The sequence below is a fragment of the Symphalangus syndactylus genome, chromosome 2 (genome assembly GCF_028878055.3).
Source record: "Symphalangus syndactylus isolate Jambi chromosome 2, NHGRI_mSymSyn1-v2.1_pri, whole genome shotgun sequence".
Classification (NCBI taxonomy): Eukaryota; Metazoa; Chordata; class Mammalia; order Primates; family Hylobatidae; genus Symphalangus; species Symphalangus syndactylus.
The window spans coordinates 88,539,968-88,565,821 of record NC_072424.2 but is presented as its reverse complement, the minus strand read 5'-3'; the positions used below and the strand labels follow the sequence as shown (position 1 = coordinate 88,565,821).

At 40.9% G+C, this 25,854-nt stretch overlaps 1 protein-coding gene and 1 pseudogene across 8 annotated transcripts in view; one reads left to right on the top strand and one right to left on the bottom strand.

Moving 5' to 3' along the window:
* The window catches only part of CDK19 (cyclin dependent kinase 19), a 201,103-nt gene that overhangs the window by 96,535 nt on the left and 78,714 nt on the right, over window positions 1-25,854 (top strand). The window lies entirely within an intron of this gene.
* On the bottom strand, window positions 13,199-14,742 carry LOC129472161 (small ribosomal subunit protein uS10-like; annotated as a pseudogene).

Below are 25,854 nucleotides of genomic sequence, written 5' to 3'. Positions count from 1 at the left end.
GTGGTCCAGTGATTAATACTTTTAATAAATAGAAAGTATGAGTTTTGTGGCTTGCTTTTTTTTATATAGGAGTGCTAATTAATTCTACAGTGTAATATCATGCTACATACTCTAATAAAAATTATGTATGTGTTTGTATATTTATGTTTTCCTTATACTTGAGCATCCTTCATTTTTAAAAGAACATTTTTTAAAGTTAAATGTTAGATATGGAATTAAAGAAATACGTTATATCTTTAAATTAATTATCTTATTTTAAAAAAAATCTGCCTACCCTAAGCTCAGAAGAGAAATTATAATATTAGTTATGTGATTCCTCTTAATGAGCCTCATGGATTTAAAACATAATTAGCATTGTTACACTTTCTTCCAGACAGAAAATGCGTGCTTTCTTAGTAAATGTAGTATGCTTTTGTTCATGAAGAATGCCATTAAGTAGTGCCATACTATTTTAGGGTGCTTATAAAAGAAGGATGTTCCGTTGTTTTCTGTCTGTTACTTAAATCATATAAAAATGTTTTGAAATGCAAACTGCTTGATGTTTTAGGATTCAGAGACTTTGATGATCATTTACAAAAAGTTTCTGCCGAAGATGGCAGGGTGTGATGGCTCATGCCTGTAATCCCAGCACTTTGGGAGGCCGAGGCAGGTGGATCATGTGAGGTCAGGAGTTTGAGATCAGCCTGGCCAACATGGCAAAACCCCATCCCTACTGAAAATACAAAAATTAGCCAGGTGTGTGGCACATGCCTGTATCTCAGCTACTCGGGGGGCTGAGGCAGAAGAATCGCTTGAAGCTGGGAGGCGAAGGTTGCAGTGGGCCAAGATTGCCCCACAGCACTACAGCCTGGGCAACAGAGCGACTAGTCTCAAAAAAAAAAGTTTCTGCCAAAGAACTGAATACACAAAATGAATGACAGAGTAGTTAGTACCATTGTAAAGACATTAAAGACTCATTTTCTGTCTGATTCTTAAGTATTTAAACAAAGCCCCATATAGCACCTTGAATATAGGAGTGTTCAGAAAATGTTGGTTGAGTTTAAATGACCAAGTTATTTTTGACTCTATTAGTCTATCAGCATAATGTTGTCTTTTCCACTTAATGATTAAGCTACTTCTAGATATGTTAGGTATCATGAGCTGGTCCTCAGTGTCCTAGAGAGCATTATAAGATGTAAATTCAGAGGAGGGTGAGGAAATGTTAAACATCAGCAAAATATGGCTAAAACCAGTCTACAGACTTGAAGAATTCAAGAAAAGCTGATTGCCTAATAGATTTAGAAATGAATATTCACAAAAAAGAAACCCCATTAAAAACCAGGCAAGGGACTTGAAAAGACATTTTTCGGCCGGGCATGGTGGCTCACGCCTGTAATTCCAGCACTTTGGGAGGCCAAGGCAGGCAGACAACCTGAGGTCAGGAGTTCAAGACCAGCCTGGGCAACATGGTAAAACCCCGTTTCTACTAAAAATACAGAAATTAGCCGGGTGTGGTGGCGCACGCCTGTAATCCCAGCTACTTGGGAGGCTGAGGCAGGAGAATTGCTTGTACCTGAGAGGCAGAGGTTGCAGTGAGCCGAGATTGTGCCACTGTGCTCTAGCCTGGGCGACAGAGTGAGACTCCATCTCAAAAAATTAAAAAAAAAAAAAGACATTTTTCCAAAGAAGATGTATGAATCACCTTTAAGCACATGAAAAGATGCTCAACATCATTAATTATTAGGAAAAGAAATGCAAATCAAAGCCACAAGATACTACTTCATACCCATTAGAATGGTAATAATAATAACAAAAGGGAAATAACAACTATTGGTGAGGTTTTAGAGACATTGGACCCCTCATCCATTGCTGTTGGGAATGTAAAATGGTACAGCCACTGTAGAAAACATTTTGGTGGTTCCTCAAAAAGTTACCATATGACCCAGCAGTTCCAGGTCTAGGTGTATACCCAAGAGAATTGAAAATAGATGTTGAAACAAAAACTTGTATGTGGATATTTATAGCAGCATTATTCACAATAACAAAAATTAGAAATAACACTCGTATCCATCAGCTGATGAATGGATAAACAAAATGTGCTATATCCATATAAGGGAATATTATTCAGCCATACTGGCCACACATGGATGAACCTCAAGAACATTATGTGAAGTGAAAGAACCCAGACACCAAAAGCTATATATTGTATAGTTTCATTTATGTGAAATGTCCAGAATAAGCAAATCCATAGACATAGCAGATTATTGGTTGCCAGGGGCTGGGATGAAGGGAGAATGGGGAGTTGTTGCTTAATGGATATGCTGTTTCTTTTTGGGGGTGATAAAAATGTTCTGGAATTACATAATTGTGATTGTTACACAACATTGGGAATATACTGGAAGTCACTGAATTCCATACTTTAAAATGGTGAAGTTTATGTTATTTGAAATTTTACCTCAATAAAAAGAAAGAATACTCAGTAAGGTTTTCTTTAAAACAAATTTTTTTAAGTTTAAAACATTTTAAAATTTTTTGTAGAGATTGGGGTCTTGCCATGTTGCCCAGGATGGTCTTGAACTCCTACCCTCAAGCAATCCTCCTGCCTCAACCTCCCAAATGCTAGGATTACAGGCCTGAGTGCCCAGCCTATAATTCTTTTCTTAGTAAAATATTACCAAAGTAAAAAATTTAAAACTAAAGGGAATTTTATTTCAGTATTGTTGTTTTGTGCTTAGAAAAATTACAAAATGTTATGTTTGGTGAAAATATATAGAAGTCAGCCTGGGCAACATAGCTAGACCCCATCTCTACAAAAAATGAAAAAATTAGCCGGGTGTGGTAGTAGTCCTAGCTACCCAGGAGGCTGAGACAAGAGGATCACTTGAGCCCAGGAATTTTTTTTTTTTTTTCGTGACAGAGTCTTGCTCTGTCACCCAGGCTGGAGTGCAGTGGCGCGATCTCAGCTCACTGCAAGCTCCGCCTCCCAGGTTCATGCCATTGTCCTGCCTCAGCCTCCACAGGCATGCAGCATCATACCCAGCTAGGAGTTTTGCTAGTTACAAAGAACCCTAGGATAAATCACCACAAGGTAGTCTCATGGAGGGTATTTTATTGTGCCTAGTATGTTGCTTTTTTTTTTTTTTTTTTTTTTTGAGATGGGATCTCACTCTGTCACCAGGCTGGAGTGCAGTGGCACGATCTTGGCTCACTGCAACCTCCAACTCCCTGGTTCAAGCGAGTCTCCTGTGTCAGCCTCCCAAGTAGCTGGGATTACAGGCATGCGCCACCACACCCAGCTAATTTTTGTATTTTTAGTAGAGAAGGGGTTTCACCATGTTGGCCAAGATGGTCTCAATCTCCTGACCTCATGATCTGCCCGCCTCAGCCTCCCAAAGTGCTGGGATTACAGGTGTGAGCCACCACACCTGGCCTTATGTTGTTTTTTTAACTGTGATGAGCAGTATATCTCAAACTGTTTACACTTTCCCTGCCATCTTATTCTGAATCTACTTAACTTCTTATTGTTAGTTTCACACATGCCTTTCTGACCTGAAACTTTATTCTGTTCTGTTGGCACTAATTTTTGACTCCCTTTAGCTAACCTACTCCTTTAATGACATGGTTTCTAGCCACTGTGGATAAACATCCTGTTTATCCTGCTTCCCCACACTCCTGCTGGCTTCCCTAGATCTTTTTACGTTTCAGCAACTCTGCTTCCTCTGCCTTAGCAAGGAAACCTGGGCGGCAAGAACCCCAAAGACAAGAGTGAAGTGGGATGGGGAATGAGAATGAGATCTAATAAGGCAAAGGCCCAGTCTTCTTTTGTGAAATCCTCTAGAAGAGAAATTGTCCATAGCAGTTAGTATTATAGTTCCACAGAAGTCTGCTTTTTCTAAAGATCAAACATTATTTAATGCTGATTCAGTATGTTTATCTAGTAAATTGATGTTTCTATCCAACATAGAACATATAGACTATCTTGAGGGTAGTGTTTCTTTCCCAAATTATGTTCCATAGAGTATTAGTACCTGGAAATGCGAAAAGAAGCTCTGCTTTGGAAGAGAGGAGAAGATTCTATGCTCAAATATATTTAGCAAAGGTTGCTTACCTGTTCTTGGAGGTCCATAACACCTTAGCCTGTTAAGTGCTGTATTACTTACTCAGTCAAGAGACCTGTTAGAGTCAGCATTTCCCAAACTTATTTGAACTCAGAACTTTCTTTACGGGGGCAGTAGCCTGTCTGTTAATGGCCTACATAACATCATTTGGGGAGACACTGTCCTAGAGCGTTGTAAATTTGTGTCACTGCAGTTAAAAAAAAAGTAGCCAATCTTAGTAGCTAGTACCAAAAACTACCTGAAGTTCATTGTAATTTATTTATTTATTTTTTGAGACAGAGTCTTGCAGTGTTGCCCAGGCTGGAGTGCAGTGGCGCAACCTCTGCTCACTACAACCTCCGCCCCCGCAGCCTGGGTTCAGGCAGTTCTCTTGCCTCAGCCTCCCAAGTAGCTGGGACTGCAGGTGCCCGCCACCATGCCCGGCTAATTTCTGTATTTTTAGTAGAAACAGGGTTTTGCCATGTTGGCCAGGCTGGTCTCAAACTCCTGACCTCAGGTGATCCGCCCGCCTTGGCCTCCCAAAGTGCTGGGATTACAGGCGTGAGCCACTGTGCCCAACCCATTGTAATCTATTTAATATTCATGTTATATATATTTAGTTCATATATAAATTCTCCATCAAGGTAGACCTGATATTTTCCTTTTACTTACAAGTGTCATATTGTTGTCTTCCAGTGATTTTTTTTTTTTTGCTACATAAAAATATTTCTTAAGGTTTGAATAAAGCACTAGGACATTCCTGGTTTTAATTGATACGTAAATTTGTTTACCTCTTTTAAAACTGTTGTATGTAAGAGTACATTCGTTGATCCTGGTATAAAATGTAAGACTTAAATAATTCAAATACCCTTTTGAAATCCAAATAATGTCTTCATTTACTAAGGATATTGTCAAGGCAAGCTCTTCTTTAAGAAAGTAATTAGCTTTAAATGTTGAAGGTATAATTAATAAATAAGCACAATTTATTTCTTTGTTAACCCCTCTCTACAGAAAATAGCTGACATTCAGCGTCTAGCCATTTTTAACATAGAAATATGTAGACATTAATATTTTATATCACAATATATTCCTAAGAAACCTATTGTAGGTTTCATTCCTCTTTTCATTAGGTTTTATTAGTATAGGATTTTGGCTTTTTCCATGTACTTGAATGTTTTTTTCTCTATAAAATAACTCATTTGTTACATTGCTTTTCTTGCTTTTGAGAACTTTATAGTTTTTAATGGATGTCTCTAATATTCATAAATGATTATAAGCTCTTATTATAGACGATATGAGATTAGATCAGTTGCGGCTAACCCCTCTGCCCCTTTTGTTGTTTTTTACATGCAATACATGAATCTAATGCAGAAATGAAGTCTGTAGCCTTGTAGATTAGATTCCCCTTGTATCTTGTACGGGAGGGAGGATATGGTCCGAATGTTTGTGTCCCTCCAAAATTCATATGTTGATATCTTAGCCTTCAAGGTGATGATATTAGGAGGTGAAGCCTTTGGGAGGTGATTAAGTCACTACAGCTCCACACTCATGAATGAGATTGGTGCCCTTATAAACAGGACCACAGAAAGACCCCTTTCCCATTCCACCACGTGAGGTTACAGTGAGAAGATGGCGGTCAGTGAGGAAGTGGCCCTCATCAGACAGCAAATCTGGTGCCTTGATCTTGGACTTCCTGATCCACAGAAATGTGAGAAATAAATTTCTTTTGTTTATAAGCCAACCCTTCTATGGCAATTTGCCATAGCAGCCCAAACACACTGAGACAAAGGGTATTATTATATTTCCATTTAGGCTTGGTATGTCTTTTGACTGATGATCCCAGGTTCTTTCATAGTTGTTTCTATGTGTTTGGCTGCTGATCCTTTAGACAAGTCAGCCAATTCTGGCAGTGACAGAACATAATGGTTTCAGAGCCTCTCCCACATAAGACAAAAATGACTCCCTGGTGAGTTGCTGAAGAGCCAGAACAGATCTTCTCTCACGTGAGTCTTGACTCTTCGACAAAGCATTAAGTGAAGGCTCATATAACAAAACTGTGTTTGGTTGAGTTGGCTTCAAGATTAGTTTGTTATAAATGACTACTTTTCTATTGCTTTTACTTTTTCTAGTCATAAGCCGCCTTTCTTCTTAAATGGTGTTTAGTACTTTGCATTGTTGTGTGTGATCTACCAGTTATATACCATACTTTCAACTCTGTATATATTTTGTTGACTGAAAAGAGGGAGTTTGAGTATGAAATTATAATTGATACTATAATCTTTTTTGTGATGATAAATTTCTAAAGTCAAACCTATTAGCTTGGGAAAATAATACAGAGTGATATTCGGATGTGTCACTAACACATAGATGATTTGTGCATAAGAAGTTTTATTTTAATTTTATTAGGTTAGATTTTACCCTTGTATATATATTTCGATGGTGTGTAAACATTTCAAGAATACTATAGCTTCTTAAAGTAGGGTTTCTAGCATGATTGTGAATTAGAATTACATTAGAATTTCTATTTTTTAGTCTTTGTTCATTCCGTAATTACATGTGGGTTGTTATTTATTATCTTGCAAATGTAATTGGAAAATACATTTTTCCTTTCTACCTCAAAGAAATTGCATTTCCATGACTAAAGATCCTGTATAAAGTCTATTTGCTATTTACGTAATAAATTTGTAACAGTCTGCTATTTCTTGCTTATTACATTGTGACCCTTAACTAAGGCAAACCTTTTCTTTTTTTTTTTAAATTATATTTTAAGTTCTGGGGTACATGTGTAGAATGTGCAGGTTTGTTACATAGGTATACATGTGCCATAGTGGTTTGCTGCACCCATCAACTCGTCATCTACATTAGGTATTTCTCCTAATGCCATCCCTCCCCCAGCCCCCCATCCCTCGACAGGTGTTATTTCTGAGGCTTCTGTTCTGTTCCATTCATCTGTATATCACACTCTGTTGAATAGGAGTGATGAGAGAGGGCATCCTTGCCTTGTGCCGGTTTTCAAAGGGAATGCTTCCAGTTTTTGCCCATTCAGTATGATATTGGCTGTGGGTTTGTTATAAATAGCTCTTATTATTTTGAGATACCATCAATACCTATTATTTTGAGGTTCCATCAATACCTAGTTTATTGAGAGTTTTTAGTATGAAGGCCTTTTCTGCATCTATTGAGATAATCATGTGGTTTTTGTCATTGGTTCTGTTTTATGTGATAGATTACGTTTATTGATTTGTGTATGTTGAACCAGCCTAGCATCCCAGGGATGAAGCCGACTTGATCATGGTGGATAAGCTTTTTGATGTGCTGCTGGATTTGGTTAGGCAAACCTTTTCTAGGTGCTTATTTCTTAAGCAGATTTCAAATGGAAAAGTAAAGAGAGCCAGTTGAGATATCAAGTTGTTATTTAAAACCATTTGAAATGCCTATAAGCTTTAAAAGCTTTTACTTCTTAGTCCAAGGTGGTGAGTCATCTTTCACCCTCTTACCAGTTTTTTGTTGAAACACCCAAATGGTAGAATGCAGAAGAATTTACATCACCCTTGCAAAATTAAAAAAAGTTTTCACTCACAGTGTCATGTTGAAGAGCTTTGGTACAAAACAATAAAGTATCCAGGTATCCAAAGGATACAGGTATCCAGGTATCCAAAGATGTGTTTTAATGCCTGTTCTGCCATTTATTGGCTGTGTACTTAGCCTTTCAGCCCTCTCAGTTTTTTTGTTTTGTTTTGTTTGTTTTTGAGACAGAGTCTCCCTCTGTCACTTAGGCTGGAGTGCAGTGGTAAGATCTTGGCTCTCTGTAACCTCTGCCTTCCGGGTTCCAGTGATTCTCTTGCCTCAACCTCCCAGGTAGCTGAGATTACAGGCATGTGCGACTACGCCTGGCTAATTTTTGTATTTTTAGTAGAGACGGGGTTTCACTATCGTCTCTACTAAAAGATTGTCATTGTTTGGCCAGGCTGGTCTCGAACTCCTGAGCTCAGGTGATCCGCCCGCTTCGGCCTCCCAAAGTGCTAGGATTACAGGTGTGAGCCACCGCCCCCTGCTGCCTTCTCAGTTTTTTTTGTTTTTTTTTTTTTTTATTTTTTTTTTTACTGTAAAAGAGAGATGTAAAAATAATGTCTTCTGGCCAGAACTGCCATCTTCCACTTTGCCAAAATGACAAAGGGAAAGAGGAGTAGCACTGCTATATTTTCTTTAAAAATATAGCCTTTTAGAAAACGTGGAGTTATTCCTTTGGCCACATACATGTGAATCTACAAGAAAGGTGATATTGTAGACATCAAGGGTATGGGTACTGTTCCAAAATTTCAAACAGGAGTGTCCCACAATGTTACTCTGGCAAAACTGGAAGAGTCTATCAACAGTGTTACCCAGCGGGCCAGGCGTGGTGGCTCACGCTTGTAATCCCAGCACTTTGGGAGGCCGAGGCAGGCAGATCACAAGGTCAGGAGATCGAGACCATCCTGGCTAACATGGTGAAATCCCGTCTCTACTAAAAATAGAAAAATTAGCTGGGCGTGGTGGCGGGCGCCTGTAATCCAAGCTATTTAGAAGGCTGAGGCAGGAGAATGGCATGAACCCGGGAGGCGGAGCTTGCAGTGAGCTGAGATCACGCCACTGCACTCCAGCATGGGTGACAGAGCCAGACTTCGTCTCAAAAAAAAAAGTGTTACCCAGCATGCTGTTGACATTGCTGTAAACAACAGGTTGGCTGGGCATGCACGGTGGCTCACGCCTGTAATCCTAGCACTTTGAGAGGCTGAGGCAGGTGGATCACCTGAGGTCAGAAGTTTGAGAGCAGCCTGGCCAACATGGTGAAACCCTGTTTATCCTAAAAATACAAAAATTAGCTGGGTGTGGTGGCGGGCGCCTGTAATCCCAGCTACTCGGGAGGCTGACATGGAAGAATCACATCAACCCAGGAGGCAGAGGTTGCAGTGAGCAGAGATCACGCCATTGCACTCCAGCCTGGGCGACAGCGAGACTCCATCTCAAAAACAAACAAAAAAGAAAAGAAAACAGGTTAAGGTCCAGATTCTTTTTATTATTATTATTTTTATTTTTTATTATACTTTAAGTTCTGGGATACATGTGCAGAACGTGCAGGTTGTTACATAGGTATACATGTGCCATGGTGGTTTGCTGCACCTATCAACCCGTCATCTACATTTGGTATTTCTCCTAATGCTATCCCTACTCCCTACCCCCGACAGGCCCCAGTGTATGATGTTCCCCTCCCTGTGGCCATATGTTCTCATTGTTCAACTCCCACTTATGAGTGGGAACATGTGGCATTTGGTTTCTGTTCCTGTGTTAATTTGCTGAGATATTTCTCTTAATACTGAAATTGTTATCTGTTTCTGCTTCTGGGAGGAAGGTAATCTTGGTTTTCATAACAATATCCTCTCCTGAGAGAAGGAGGCTTCGCTTCTGTGAACATAGCTTCAGAGTCTGTGTAATCCTGTGCCTTAAATGTCTCTTTTTCAGACCCTTATAATGTTTTTATTTTCCAAAAGAGCTCTCCACTAAATGCCCTTCCCATTTGCTCCCTTACAATGCTTCTGGGCAGTCTCTTCTCTATGTTAATGACTCCCAAGTTCTTTACCTGCAGTTTAGCGCTCTCTCCTGAGCTTCAGATCCAGATAACAAGAATCACTAACTGTATGCCCTATGAACATCTTGAGCTCATCACATCTGATACTAAAATCTACATTTCTGGCCAGGCGCAGTGGCTCACGCCTGTAATCCCAGCACTTACGGAGGCCGAGGCAGGCGGATCACCTGAGGTTGGGAGTTTGAGACCAGCCTGACCAACATGGAGAAACCCCGTCTCTACTAAAAATACAAAATTAGCCGGGCATGGTGGCGCATGCCTGTAATCCCAGGTATTCAGGAGGCTGAGGCAGGAGAATTGCTTGAACCTGGTAGGCAGAGGCTGCGGTGAGCTGAGATTGTGCCATTGCTCCAGCCTGGGTGACAAGAGTGAAGCTCCATCTCCAAAAGAAAAAAAAAATCTACATTTCTTCACACCTTAAACCTGTAATGCTTTTCCTTATCTCTAAATTGTACCACCATCTTTTTAGCTGCTTGTACCATCCTGGGTCATTTTCCCTCAGCCTGTCAATTACTAAATCCTATTCACTCTTTCTTGCCCTCTTTTTATCTAACCCCTCCTTTCTATTTTTATTGCCATTGCCCATGCCAGGTCCTATTCTCCCTCCCTCCATCTCCCTCTCATTGCTTCCAGAATTAGCCTTGGCCTATGATCCCACAGTCCTGGGGCACGTGTAGATTACCTGAATCTACTTAGTTGTAGAACACATGCCCTGAACAACTTTTGACTTCTGGGTTATATGAGAACTTAAAAAGATAACTAAAAAGATTTGTTGATATTGACTGCATTCATAACATGGAATGACTTTACCAAATAGTTAATATAAGTGTATGTAAAAATAGGATATGTACAAAAAAGATAAATAATACAAGAGATCATTTGCTGACTTCCAAATGAGTGGTATAGATAATCCCTATAGGGATTTGGAAGAGTGAGAGATCATTAAGAGTAATGGATTTAATGAATGGAAAGGAACGAAGGAAGTAAAAAGCAGACAAGGGTTGGTGGGGAGGAGGGGTGGAGAGTTGGATAAAAGGGAGAAAAAAATAATGTAAGGTAACTAAGTAAAGATACATGACATTGGGGTTCATGAAATTAAAAAAAGATAGGGCTTCCCAGGGCTGCTCTGACTGCATAATACACAGTACATGGTTTGGTTGCCATGTTAATGAAAATAAAGTCTTTTGATTTCATACTCCCCTAGTCCTTTAATTTTACTTAATTATTGACTGAACTATGTTCCCAATCCTGGCTAGTCATTTTGGAGTTCTGTCTTCACCAAACAGGTGATTGGGCAATAGATTGTGTTTGTAATCAGAACGAACACATCCTTTGACACCAAAAACAACAACTTAAAATGCATGCCCTGATTATCGTTGTATGTATATTTGAACTATGTGGTCTTCTGTCAATATTCTGGAATTTTCACATAGCCTAGCATTTTAAAAATTTATTATTTTGGTGACCTCTTCATAGGTAAACATTCTAACTTTAATTTCAATCTTATCTATTCCAAAGACATGAATGTGTATAATTTATAATGTGGGACTATTCTAAATATATGTATATAGGTTCATTTTTAATTTTTATTTTTTAGAAACAGAGTCTTGTTCTGTCACTGAGGCTAGAGTGCAGTGGTGTGATCACAGCTCACTGCAGCCTTGAACTTCTGGGTTCAAGCAATCCTCCCACTTCAGCCCCCCGAGTTGCTGGGACTATAGGTGCATGCCACCATACCTGGCTAATTTAAAAATTTTTTGTAGAGACAAGGTCTCCCTGTGTTGCCGAGGCTGGTTTTTAATGCCTGGGCTCAAGTAGTCCTCCTGCTTTGGCCTCGTAAAGTGCCGGGACTAGATGTGTGAACCACTGTGCCTGGCAGGTTCATTTTTTCAATTTCATTCAAATCAGTGTATGTTGTATAACTGTCCTTTTAGAGTTTTGTCTCTGAATTTTCAGAAATTAGTATTTTCTCCATTATCATTTCAATTAATAGTATTTTTCGAAATTGGTCATACTAAGAATTGACATATAAAAACTCCATTTAACATAAAATGATTCTTGGTTTTGAAATATTAATTATAACATAATTAATGTATTTCCCTAAGCACCCTATTCAAAGTACTACTAACATAATATCTTAGAGCAGTGGTTTTCAAACTTTGAGTCAGCTTGCCTGTTCTTGGTCTGGCCCTTTCTTGTTCATAATCTATGATGTGCACTGGTGCTTTCAATTATTTTCTATTTTAGTCCAGTTCAGTTTATTTCACTTGCCGGGGTTATGGTGGGAGAAATGCTGGTTTCAACTGAATAGACGGATTTCATGATTCACTAATGGGTCATAAGCTGCAGTTTGAAAAACAATACCTTAGAGTAGACTTTTACAAAAAATAATTTGAAAAATACAGAGCAACATAAAGTAGCAAACCAAATTTGATTCACCAGTTAACTCCTGTTGACATTTCAGAAATAGAAATATATGCATAATAAGAATTCAAACAATATCACGATTGCTATTTGTTATATTAAAGTAATACAGAAAGATACAAAATGAAAAATGTTAAACCTTTGTCATCTTTAACACCTGGTCATTCTGCACAAAAGTAGCTAGTAAAAATGGCTTCTTATAATGACGTTTTTTGTGCATGTACCACTACATATGTATCTTTTAAAAATGCCAGAGAGATATATATATTCTTTTCCATCTTTATCACTTATGTCTTAGTGATCTTTCCATATCGACAATACACATCTTATTTTTTTAACCCCCAAGTCAAAGGTCATTTTTTAAATTTATTTTTATTTTTGGTCAGAGTCTTTCTCTGTCTCCTAGGCTAAAGTGCAGTGATGCGATCACGGCTCACAGCAGCCTCAAACTCCTGGGCCCAAGCAATCTTCCCATTTTAGCCTCTCAAGTTAACTAGGACTACAGGTACATGCCAACACACTTGGCTAATATTTTTAATTTTAATTTCTTTTTTTGTAGAGATGGGGTTTTACTATGTTGCCCAGGCTGCAGTGCAGTGGCACAGTCACAACTCACTGTAGCCTTAACCACCCAGGCTCAAGCAATTGTCCAGCCTCAGCCTCCTGAGTAGCTAAGACTACAGATGTGAGCCACCATGCCCAGCTAATTAATTTTTTATATTTTGTAGAGATGAGGTCTCACTATGTTGTCCAGTCTGGTCTCAAAATCCTGGGCTCAAGCAATCCTCCTGCCTTTGCCTCCCAAAGTGCTGTAATTACAGGCATGAGCCACCTGGCCTCTTATTTATTTTTATTTTTATTTTTTTGAGACAGAATCTTGCTCAGTCACCCAGGCTGGCGTATAGTAGAACGATCTCGGCTCACTGCAACCTCCACCTCCCGGGTTCAAGTGATCCTTCTGCCTCAGCCTCCCGTGTAGCTGGGACTACAGGTGTGCGCCACCATGCCTGGCTAATTTTTGTATTTTTAGTAGAGATGGGGTTTCACCGTGTTAGCCAAGCTGGTCTTGAACTCCTGACCCTGTGATCCACCTGCCCCGGCCTCCCAAAGTGCTGGGATTACAGACGTGAGCCACCGTGCCCGGCGCATCCACCTGGCCTCTTATTGCATTCTTTTTAATGGCTATATAATATTCCATTGTAGGGATGGACTTTAATTTCTTCAACCAGTTCCTTATTGATGCTGTCTAGATGCTATTAAGCTTTAAAATTTTTCCCAATCTGATCAGTGAAAAATGTCTCCATTGCTTCCACTTGCATTCTTAAGTTGAGATAGTCATAGTGTTAGATAATTTTTGACTATTTTAATTTATATTTATTTTTGTGAAATGTCTGTTCGTATTCTCTGCCCATTGGACTCTGAAGGGTTTTCCATTTTTCTTTTTTTTTTTTTTGCGACAGAGTCTCGCTCTGTTGCCCAGGCTGGAGTGCAGTGGTGCAGTCTCGGCTCACTGCAGCCTCTGCTTCCCGGGTTCACGCCATTCTCCTGCCTCAGTTTCCCAAGTAGCTATAACTACTGGTGCCCACCACCATGCTTGGCTAATTTTTTTTTTTTTTTTTTTTGTATTTTTAGTAGAGATGGGGTTTCACCATGTTAGCCAGGATGGTCTCAATCTCCTGACCTCGTGATCCGCCCACTTTGGCCTCCCAAAGTGCTGGGATTACAGGTGTGAGCCACCACGCCTGGCTCCATTTTTCTTTTTCACTTTTTTTTTAACAACTGGTAATTAATTTATTAAAATAGTTGACTTACACATCTGCATTGGTGACTTCAGAATCAATTCCTGGCGCAATACTGATGGAAATAATCTGCTTGACAGTCTTGGAAGGACTGTGCAAGTCAATGAGTCACTTTTGGATTCTCATCTGGAAACCATCCCAGTGCCTTAGAACTTTCACCACAAGGAGTTTTTCTTGTAGTGATTTTGAGAGTCTTGGTAGGCATACAGACTGGTCCTTTTACTTTGAGATTTTTAAACTTTTTGCCTGTGATCAAGTCAGCACACACCTTCTCCAGGAGTTTTATTCTAATTCCATGAACCACCACCCCTGGCTCCACAGCTGTTTTTCTGGTATCTTTAATGGCCATGGATGTGGCACAGCTTCCTTACTGACCTGTTCCTCAGTGAGAGTGAACAGCATTGAGTCATGAGCAGGAGTGGCAGACCAGAGCTCCCCAGCACCTATGACCACATCTTTCTCAAAAAAAGCTGAATTTTATAAGCTCTATAAGCTAGCAGTCCCCAACCTTTTTGGCACCAGGGACTGGTTTTGTGGAGACAATTTTTTCACATACCAGGGTTCGGGGGATGCTTTCTGGATGATTCAAGCACATTACATTTATTATGCACTTTATTTCTATTATTACTACATTGTAATATATAATGAAATAATTACACATGTCACCATAGTGTATAATCAGTGGGAACCCTGAACTTGTTTTCCTGCGATGAGATGATTCTATCTGGGGGTACTGGGAGACAGTGACAGATCATCAAGCATTAGATTCTCATAAGGAGTGCTCAACCCACATCCCTTGCACATGCAGTTCATAATGGGGTTCATGGTCATATGAGAATCTAATGCTACTGCTTATCTGACAGGAGATAGAGCTCAGGTGGTAATGTGAGCAATGGGGAGCAGCTGTAAATACAGATGAAGCTTCGCTTACTTACCTGCTGCCCACCTCCTGCTGTGTGGCTTGTTCCTAACAGGCCATGAGCCAGTATGGGTCCATGGCCCAGGGGTTGGGGACCCCTGCTGTAAGTCAAGCAAATTAGCCCTTTACTTTCTTATGACTTGATGATTTCCAAACATTTTGTTAGCTTTTTGACTTTGTTCAGGATGTATTTTCTGTACAAGATAGTTCTGTAGTCAAATTTATTGACCCTTTTCTTGTGTATTATATTTTTAATATTTTAAAAATTTGAATAGCTTGTGGCGTACAAGTAGTTTTTGGTTACATGGATGAATTATATAGTGGTGAATTTTGAGATTTTTAGTGCACCTCGTACCCGAGTAGTGTACATTATAACCAATATATAGTTTTTTTTAATCTCCTCCCACCCTCCCTTCTTCTGAATCTCCAATATCCATTATACCACTTTGAATACTTTTGTGTATCCATAGCTTAGCTCCCACCATGTGGTATTTGGTTTTCCATTCCTGAGTTATTTCACTTAAAATAATGGCCTCCAGCTTCATCCATGCTTTTTTTTTTGAGGCGAAGTCTTACTCTCTTGCCCAGGCTGGAATTAAGTGGTGTGATCTTGGCTCACTGCAACCTCTGCCTCCTGCAGTCAAGCATTTCTCCTGCCTTGGCCTCCCATGTAGCTAGGATTACAGACATGCACCACCACAACCAGCTAACTTTTGTATTTTTAGTAGAGACGGGGTTTCACCATGTTGCCGAGGCTGGTCTTGAACTCCTGACCTCAGGTGATCTACCTGCCTTGGCCTCCCAGAGTGCTGGGATTACAGGCGTGAGCCACCGCACCCAGCCCCAAGTTTCTGAAAAGACATTATTTCATTCTTTTTGATGACTGAGTAGTATTTCATGGTGTATATATACCACTTTTTTTTTTCTTTTTTGAGACAGGGTCTCACTTTGTCACCCAGGCTGGAGTGCAGTGGCATGAACATGGCTCACTGCAGCCTCAACCTCCTGGGCCCAAGCAATCCTCCCACCTCAACCCCCTAACATACAGGTATGTGCCACTATGCCTGGCTAATTTTTTGTAGAGATGGGGTTTTATCATCTTGCCCAGGGCCAGTCCTGAGCTCCAGAAATCTGCCCACCTCGGCTTCCCAAAGTGCTGGGATTTCAGGTGTGAGCCACTGCACCTGGCTGTCTACCACATTTTCTTTATCCACTCATTGGTTAATGAGCACTTAGGTTGGTTCCATATCTTTGCAATTGTGGATTGTGCTGTGATAAACATATGTATGCAGCTGCCTTTGATATAATGACTTGTTTTTCTTTGGGTAGACACCTGGTAGTGGGATTGCTGGATTGAATGGTGGATCTATGCTTAGTTCTTTAAGAATTTTCCATACCGTTTTCCATAGAGGTTGTACTCATTTACATTCCAACCAGCAGTGTTAAGTATTCCCTTTTCACCATATCCACACCAACATCTATTGTTTTTCGGCTTTCTTAATGGCCATTCTTGCAGAAGTAAGGTGGTATCTCATTGTGGTTTTCATTTTCATTTCCCTGATGATTAGTGATGTTGAGCATTTTTTTCATATATTTGTTGGCCATTTGTATATTTTCTTTTGAGAAATGTCATTTGCCCACTCTTTGATGGAATTATTATTTTTTTTTCTTGCTGATTTGTTTGAGCTCCTTGTAGATTCTGGATATTAGTCCTTTGTTGGATGCATAGTTTACAAATATTTTCTCCCATTCTGTGGGTTGTTTACTCATGATTATTTCTTTTGCTGTGCAGGAACTTGTTAATTAGGTCCCATTTGTTTATTTTTGCTTTTTTTACATTTGCTTTTGGGCTTTTAGTCATAAATTCTTTGCCTATTCCAATGTCCAGAAGGGTTTTTTTAAGGTTATCTTCTATAATTTTTATGGTTTCATGCCTTAGAGTTAAGTCTTTGATCTATCTTCAGTTGATTTCTGTATAAGGTGAGAGATGGGGATCCAGTTTCATCTTCTGCCTGTGGCTTGTGAATTATCCCAGCACTTCTTGTTGAATAGGGTGTCCTTTCCCCACTTTATGTTTTTGTTTGCTTTGTCGAAGATCAGTTGACTGTAAGTATTTGGCTTTATTTCTGGGTTCTCTGTTCTGTTTTGTTGGTCTGTGTGCCTATTTTTATGCCAGTACCATGCTGTTCTGGTAACTATAGCCTTGTAGTATAGTTTGAAATTGGGTAATGTGATGCCTCCAGCTTTGTTCTTTTTGCCTAGTCTTGTTTTGGCTATGTGGGCTCTTTTTTCATTCTATATTAATTTTAGGATTGCTTTTTTTTTTTAGTTCTGTGAAGAATGATGATGGTATTTTCATGGGAATTGCATTGAATTTATGGATTGCTTTTGGCAATATGGTCATCTACACAATATTGATTCTACCCACCCATAAGCATGGGATGTGTTTCCATTTGTTCATGTCATCTATGACATCTTTCAGCAGTGTTTTGTAGTTTTCCTTGTGGAGGTCTTTCACCTCCTTGGTTAGGTATATTTCTCCCTTGGTTAGCTATATTCGTAAGTATTTTTATTTTATTTTTTTGCAGCTGTTATAAAAGGGGTTGAGTTCTTGCTTTCATTCTCAGCTTGGTCACTGTTGGTGCATAGCAGTGCTACTAATTTGTGTACATTGATCTTGTAATTTGAAACTTTATTGAATTTATTTTTTATTTTTATTTATATTTATTTAATTTATTTATTTTGAGACAGAGTTTCGCTCTTGTTGCCCAGGCTGGAGTGCAATGGCGCAATCTTGGCTCACTGCCACCTCCGCCTCCCGGGTTCAAGCAATTCTCCTGCCTCAGCCTCCAGAGTAGCTGGGATTATAGGCGCCCACCACCATGCCCAGCTTATTGTTTGTATTTTTTTTTTTTTCGAGATGGAGTCTTGCTCTGTTGCCCAGGCTGGAGTGCAGTGGCGTGATCTCAGTTCACTGCAACCTCCACCTCCTGGAGTCAAGCAATTCTCCTGCCTCAGCCTCTCGAGTAGCTGGGATTACAGGTGCTCACCACCACACCTGGCTAATTTTTGTATTTTTAGAAGAGATGGGGTTTTGCCATGTTGGCCAGGCTGGTCTCGAACTCCTGGCCTCAAGTGATCTGCCCCACCACGGCCTCCCAAAGTGCTGGGATTACAGGCATGAGCCACTGCGCCCGACAATTTTTTGTGTGTTTAGTAGAGGCGAGGTTTTGCCATGTTGGCCAGGCTGGTCTCGAACTCCTGGCCTCAGGTGATCCACCTGCCTCAGCTTCCCGAAGTGCTGGGATTACAGACATGAGCCACTGCACCCGGCTTAGTGAATTTATTTATCAGATCTGGGAGCTTTTTGGATGCATCTTTAGGGTTTTCTAGGTATACAATCATATCATCAGCAAGCAGCGACACTTTGACCTCCTCTTTACCAATGTGGATGCCCTTTATTTCTTTCTCTTGTCTGACTGCTCTGGCTAGGACTTCCAGTACTGTGTTGAATAGAAGTGGGGAAAGTGGGCATCCTTGTCTTGTTCCAGTTTTCAGCGGAAATGCTTTCAACTTTTCCTCATTCAGTATAATGTTGGCTGTGGGTTTGTCATAGATGCCTTTTATTACCTTAAGCTATGTTCCTTCTATGCTGATTTTGTTGGTGGTTTTAATCCTAAAGGGATACTGGATTTTTTCAAATGCTTTTTCTGCATCTATTGACATGATCATATCATTTTTAACTATGATTATGTGATGTATCACATTTATTGACTTGCGTATGTTAAACCATCCCTGTATCACTGTTATGAACCCACTTGATCATGGTTTATTATCTTTTTGATATGCTGTTAGATTTGGTTAGCTAGTATTTTGTTGAGGATGTTTGCATTTATGTTCATCAGGAATATTGGTCTGTAGTTTTCTTTTTTCAATATATCGTTTCTTGGTTTTGATATTAGGGTGATATTGGCTTCATAGAATGATTTAGGGATGATTTCCTCTTTGTCTATCTTTTGGAATAGTTTCAGTAAGATTGGTACCAATTCTTCTTTGAATGTCTGATAGAATTCAGCTGTGAATCCATCTGGTCCTGGACTTTTTTTGTTGGTAGTTTTTTTTTTAATTACTATTTTAATCTCAGTACTTGTTATTGGTCTGTTCAGAGTTTCTGTTTCTTCCCAATTTAATCTAGGAGGGTTGTATATTTTTAGGAATTTACCCATCTCCTCTAGGTTTTCTACTTTGTGCGCATAAAGGTGTTCATAGTAGCCTTGAATAATCTTTTGTATTTCTGTGGTATTGGTTGTAGTATCTCCAGTTTCATTTCTAATTGAGCTTATTTCGATCTTCTCTCTTCTTTTCTTGGTTAATCTTGCTAATGGTCTATCAATTTTGTTTATCTTTTCAAATAACCAGTTATTTGTTTCATTGATCTATTGTATTTTTTTTGTTTCAATTTTATTTAGTTCTGTTCTAATCTTTATTTGTTTTCTTCTGCTAACTTTGGGTTTAGTTTGTTCTTGTTTCTCTAGCTCCTTGAGGTGTGACTTTAGGTTGTCAGTTTGTGATTTTTCAGACATTTTTAGGCATTTAATCCTATGAACTTCCCTTTTAGCAGTGCTTTTTCTGTATCCCAGAGGTTTTGCTAGGTTGTGTCACTATTATCGCTCAGTTGAAAGAATTTTTAAATTTTCATCTTGATTTCATTGTTGACCCAAAGGTCATTCAGGAGCAGATTAATTTCCATGTATTTGTATAGTTTTGAGGCTTCCTTTTGGAGTTAATTTCCAATTTCCTTTTCCTTTCCTTTCCTTTTTCCTCTCCCTTTTCCCCTTTCCCCTTTCCCCTTTCCTCTTTCCTTTCCTTTCCTTTCTTCTGTCTTGTCCTACTCTGTCACTCAGACTGGAGTGCAGTGGCGCCATCTCAGTTCACTGCAACCTCTGCGTCCTGGGTTAAAGCGATTCTTCTGCCTCAGCCTCCTGAGTAGCTGAGATTATAGGCATCTGCCACCATGCCTGGCTAATTTTTCTATTTTTAGTAGAGATGGGGTTTTGCCATGTTGGCCAGGCTAGTCTCGAACTCCTGACCTCAGGATCTGCCTGCCTCGGCCTCCCAAAGTGCTAGGATTACAGCCATAAGCCACCATGCCCGGCCAATTTCCAATTTTATTTTACTGTGTTCTGAGAGAGTGCTTGATATAATTTCGATTTCCTTAAATTTACTGACACTTTTTTTGTGGCCTATCATATGGTCTGTCTTGGAGAATGTTCCATGTGCTAATGAAAAGAATGTATTCTCCGCAGTTGTTGGGTAGAATGTTCTGTAAATATCTGTTAATTCCATTTGTTTTAGGGTATAGTTTAAGTCCCTTGTTTCTTTGTTGACTTTCTGTCTTGACTTGTCTAGTGCTGTCAGTGGAGTATTGAGGTCCCCCACTATTATTGTGTTGCCATCTATCTCATTTCTTAGGTCTGGTAGTAATTTTATAAATTTGGGAGCTCCAGTGTTAGGTGCATGTATCTTTAGGATTGTGACACTTTTCTGTTGGACCGATCCTTTTATCATTATATAATGTCCCTCTTTGTCTTTAAATTTAAACTGTTGTTGCTTTAAAGTCTGTGTTGTCTGATATAAGAATAGCTATTCCTGCTGGCTTCTAGTTTCCTTTTGCATGGAAACATAGTTTCCTTTTGCATATCTTTTTCTACCGCTTTACTTTAAGCTTATGTGAGGCCTTATGTGTTAGGTGAGTCTCTTGAAGACAGCAGATACTTGGTTGGTGGATTTTTATGCATTCTGTCATCCTGTATCTTTTAAGTGGAGCATTTCAGCCATTTACATTCAACATTAGTATGGAGATGTGAGTTACTGTTCCATTCATCATGCTAGTTGTTGCCTGAACGCCTTTTTTTTTTTTCATTGTGTTATTGTTTTATAGGCCCTGTGAGATTTATGCTATAAGGAGGTTCTATTTTGGTGTATTTTGAGGTTTTTGTTTCAAGATTTAGAACTCCTATTAGCATTTATTGTAGTGCTTGCTTGGTAGTGGCGAATTCACTCAGCAATTCCTTGTTTGAAAAATACTTTATCTCCCCTTCATTTATGGATAAATATTCAGGTTTCTCAGGCTATGGGTAGGGCCGTTGAGCTCCCAAGCATTTATGCCTTTTGTCTTCAGCTACTTGGGCAGGTAGAGAAAAACCATCAGGTGGGGGCAGGGTTAGGTGGGTCTGAGCTCAGGGCAGGGCTTGCTGTGGCCTGTATGGGGGATGGGGTGGTTCTCAAGCCAATGGGATTATGTTCTAAGGGTAATTATGGCTGCCTCTGTTGTGTCATTCAGGTCACCAGGGAAGTAGGGGAAAGTCAGCAATGACAGGCTTCACCTAGCTCCCACACAGCCAGCAAGGCCAACCTCATTCCTGTTGTGCCCCACTAACAGCACCAAGTTTATATCCAGGCAGCCAGCCTACAGGGCTGCACTCTCGCCCCAGGGCATAACTCCACTGAGAAAGCAAGCAGGGCTTTTCCCGCCTTGCCCCTTCCCACCTGCTGGAGACCGGGAGTGCCTGCAGGGCTCTTCCCACTGCTTCTTCTACTTTTATATTTTGCTTAGCTCACTACATCCGTTTTGGCTCTAGGTAAAGCTAAATCCTTCTCCCATGATCTGGATTTTCAGGTTCCCCAGTGGAGATATGTGTTCGGAGGCAGACTTTTCCCTCTCTCACACTTTGGGAACTGCAGTGGCCAGCTGCTTCTTTCAAAGGGTCTGTGAATTCTTTCAGTTTTCCTGGTACGCTCCTGCAGTGAGTGGTTCTTGGAGCAAAAGTTCACAGTGTGAGTCCTCCACACGCTGTTCTGTCTGTCCAAGTGGGAGTTCAACATTAGTCCTGTCTCCTATCCGTCAGATTTTAATGCTTGTGCTCACTTTTGCTTTACATTTGCGTGGAATATCTTTTCTCACCCCCTTACCTTGGGTTTATTATTATTATTATTTTTTGAGATGGAGTCTCGCTTTGTTGCCCAGGCTGGAGTGCAGTGGCGTGATCCTGGCTCATTGCAACCTCCGCCTCCCGGGTTCAAGTGATTCTCCTGCCTCAGCCTCCGAAGTAGCTGGGATTACAGGTGCCCGCCAACATGTCTGGCTAATGTTTATATTTTTAGTAGAGACAGGGTTTTGCCATGTTGGCCAGGCTGGTCTCAAACTCTTGACCTCAGGTGATCCACCTGAGGTCTCTTAAAGTGCTGGGATTACAGGCGTGAGCCACTGCACCCAGTCTCATGTTAACTTTAGAGAGCCTGTTGACTGACTATATGCCTTTATGATGACCTTTTTGCAATGAATTTTTCAGGAGTTCTTTGTGCTTCTTATATTTGTATATCTAAATCTCTAGCCAAAGGCCAGGAAGTTTTCCTCAATTATTCCCTCAAATAAGTTTTCCAAACTTTTTATTGTCTCTTCTCCCTCAGGAACACCAGTTATTTTTAGCTTTGCCTATTTTACATAAGCTCATATTTCTTGGAGACTTTGTTCATTTTTCAAATTCTTTTTTTTTTATTTCGTGATTGGGTTAGTTCAAAAGCCTTAGCTTCGAGCCTGAAGTTCTTTGTTCTACTTGTTTTAGTCTATTGTTAAAACTTTCTTCTACATTGCATTTTGTAATTCTGTAAGAGTGTCTTTCTTTTCTTTTCTTTTCTTTTCTTTCTTTCTTTCTTTCTTTTTCTTTTCTTTCTTTCTTTCCTTTTCTTTTCTTTCTTTTTTTTTTATTTTCAGACGGAGTCTCACTCTGTCGCCAGGCTGGAGTGCAGTGGCATGATCTTGGCTCACTGCAACCTCTGCCTCCTGGGTTCAAGCGATTCTCCTGCCTCAGCCTCACTGGTACCTGGGACTACAGGCGCTCACCACCATGCCCAGCTAATTTTTGTATTTTTAGTAGAGACTGGGTTTCACCATATTGGCCAGGATGGTCTTGAGCTCTTGACCTTGTGATCTGCCCGCCTCGGCCTCCCGAAGTGCTGGGATTACAGACGTGAGCCACCGCGCCCAGCCAGTGTGTCTTTCATTTCCAGAAGTTCTGATTGATTTTTCTTTCTTTTTTTTAAAAATAGAGGTGGGGGGCCGGGCACAGTGGCTCATGCCTGTAATCTCAGCATTTTGGGAGGCTGAGGCGGGTGGATCACAAGGTCAGGAGTTCAAGACCAGCCTGACCAACATGGTGAAACCCCGTCTCTACTAAAAATACAAAAATAAGCCCGGCATGGTGGCATGTGCCTGTAACACCAGCTACTCAGGAGGCTGAGGCAGGAGAATCACTTGAACTCAGGAGGCGGAGGTTGCAGTGAGCTAAGATCGTGTCATTGTATTGCAACCTGGGCGACAGAGTGAGACTCCATCTCAAAATAAAAAGAAAAAATAATAGTAATAAAATAAAATAGAGATGAGGTTTTCCTATGTTTCCCAGGTGGGTCTTAAACTCCTGAGCTCAGGTGAACCGCCTGGCTTGACCTCCCAAAGTTCTGGGATTACGTGTGTAAGCCACTGTACCTGGCCTAGGTTTTCTTTCTTTTTTTTGAGGCGGAGTCTTGCACCGTCGCCCGGGCTGGGGTGCAATGGCATGATCTCAGCTCACTGCAACCTCCGCCTCCCGGGTTCAAGCAATTCTCTTGCCTCAGCCTCCCGAGTAGCTGGAATTACAGGTGCCTGCCACCACACCCGGCTAATTTTTTTGTATTTTTAGTAGAGACGGGGTTTCACTATGTTGGCCAGGCTGGTCTTGAACTCCTGACTTCATGATCTGCCTGCCTTGGCCTCCCAAAGTGCTGGGATTACAGTTGTGAGCCACCCCGTCTGGCCTCGGGTTTTCTTTAAGATGCCTATCTCAGAAAATTTTCCATTCATATCCTGGATTTTTTTAAAAAAATTTATGTTGGTTTTCACATTTCTCTGGAATCTCCTTGAGTGGCTTAATAATTAACCTTTTGGGTTCTTTATCTGATATTTCGAATATTTCATTTTGGTTTGGATCCATTGCTGGAGGGCTAGTGTAATCTTTAGTGGATGTTGTTGAGCTCTGTTTTATCATATTACCAGAATTATTTTTCTGGTTCCTTCTCATTTGGGTAAACTATTTTTCCTAATTATTCTTGAATTTTTTTTTTATTTGACTTTTTATAAAATTTCTTTTTCCCTTCCTTAAGGATGTGACTTTAATGTTTATAGTTTATTGTAGCCTAATTTGGCTTTTGGTATTTTCAGGGGTGATGACTCTATATGAGTTCCTTCGTCATAGAGAGTCTTTGATGACTGTCTCAGATGCTGGTTGTAGTAGCAATGTGCTCAGTGTGTGAGCAAATTCATTGTCTCCTATAGGGTTGGAATGGCGGAGGTCTCTTGAAGCTTATCTCATTCCTTTGTGGTGTGGACTTATTTATTTTTTCCCCAGTATTTTATTTACTAGGGTGACTATTTTAAGCTTCAGGCCAGTAGGGGAGGTGTCCTTGGGTAGAAACCCACTGTGGCTAAAGCAGTTGGGTAAATGCAATAGCCAATGGTGGGCAGAAGTCACAGCCTTGACAGAGGTGGCTGGGGAAGCTCTCAGTGGAATGCACTGAGGTCTTATCGGGGGAAAGGTGGGAGCCATCTCAGCTCCCTTGCCAGGTCAGCAGGGAAGCTATCTATCTCCTAGACCCACTTCTGACCCAGTAGTCGAGCTATTTATCAGATGGGCACTTCTTCATCTGCAGGAATGTTGATGTTCTGAGTAGAGAGGAGTTGTGACTCTACCTCTTATGCAAGCCTGAACCTGGCGGATACTCCTCCTGTGGGGATGCAGTCACTGTGAAGTGTTCCAGAAAGGCTGTCTATAGGTGCACACATACTGAGCTCCTGTGGGAGAAGCCCTGTCTGCAGTGGTGAACGAGGGGGAAAATAAGTCCCCTTCTCCAAGACCCGTCATGAGCACCAGTGCTGCCTGACTGTTGGGGTAGAGCTGCAGACTTTCCCCACTGAGCCCAGCACTGCAACTATGCCTCTGCTGAAAGAAATTTACCACTAGTGGAAAGATCTGGGACTGAAAGCCTGCTGTCCCAATTATTTTGTCCCACGGGATGTTCCTTTGATATGGTGCACTTCCCCTTCCCCTGGGAGTAGGAGTCCCTGAGAGCCAGATTACTGTGAATGCTGTTGCTCCTCTGGGTCTAGCTGCCCAGTGGGGCTGCCACACTCCAGACTGGTGCTGCAGAATGTCTGCAAAGAATCCAGTGATGTGACCTGTCCTCAAGTCTTTCAGCAGTGGGTACCAGCACCAAGTCTGATGGGGGTGGCTGGGGAGTGACGCAGACTCTGAGATTCCTTAGATATAGATAGCCTTAGTATGTTGGCTTTCTCAAATGCCGATTGTAATAGTAATGAACCTGTCATGTGGGCAGATTCAGGACCTCCTGGTTAGGCAGAATGGTACAGGCAGTGGTGATACACAAATTTTTTCCTTCCTGGCCACAATGTCAATGTTATTCTACCTGGAGATGCTTTAATGGACTGTGTTGATTGGCCTCTAGCCAGGAAGTGACGCTTGCAAGAGAGCACCAGCTGTGGTAGTAGTGGTGGGATTTTTACTTGCCTTGTGTTACCCAGGGGAGGTACTCTGGTTTCTCAGGTGATGGGTGGGGCCAAAAAGCTCCCAAATTTTTTGTCTTTTGTGTTAAGCTACCAGGGTGGGTGGAGGGGCAAAGCCAGGTGGGGGCTCAGTCAGGTAGGTCTGTGCTCTGATTCTCTGCATGCAGGGAAAGCAGCGGCCTCTGTGGGAGTCAGGAGGTGGTTCTCTGGCCTCTGGGGTAATGTTCCAGAGAGGAACATAGCTGCCTCTGCTGCACAGAAGAGTTCATGCAGGGAGTGGGGAGTAGTATGCGGCAGTAAGCCCCACCCAGTTCCCATGCACTTGGCAAGGCAGATCTGACACCCACCATATTCTGCTAGCAGCAATGAGCTAAGTTCAGGCTGTGTATGCTCAG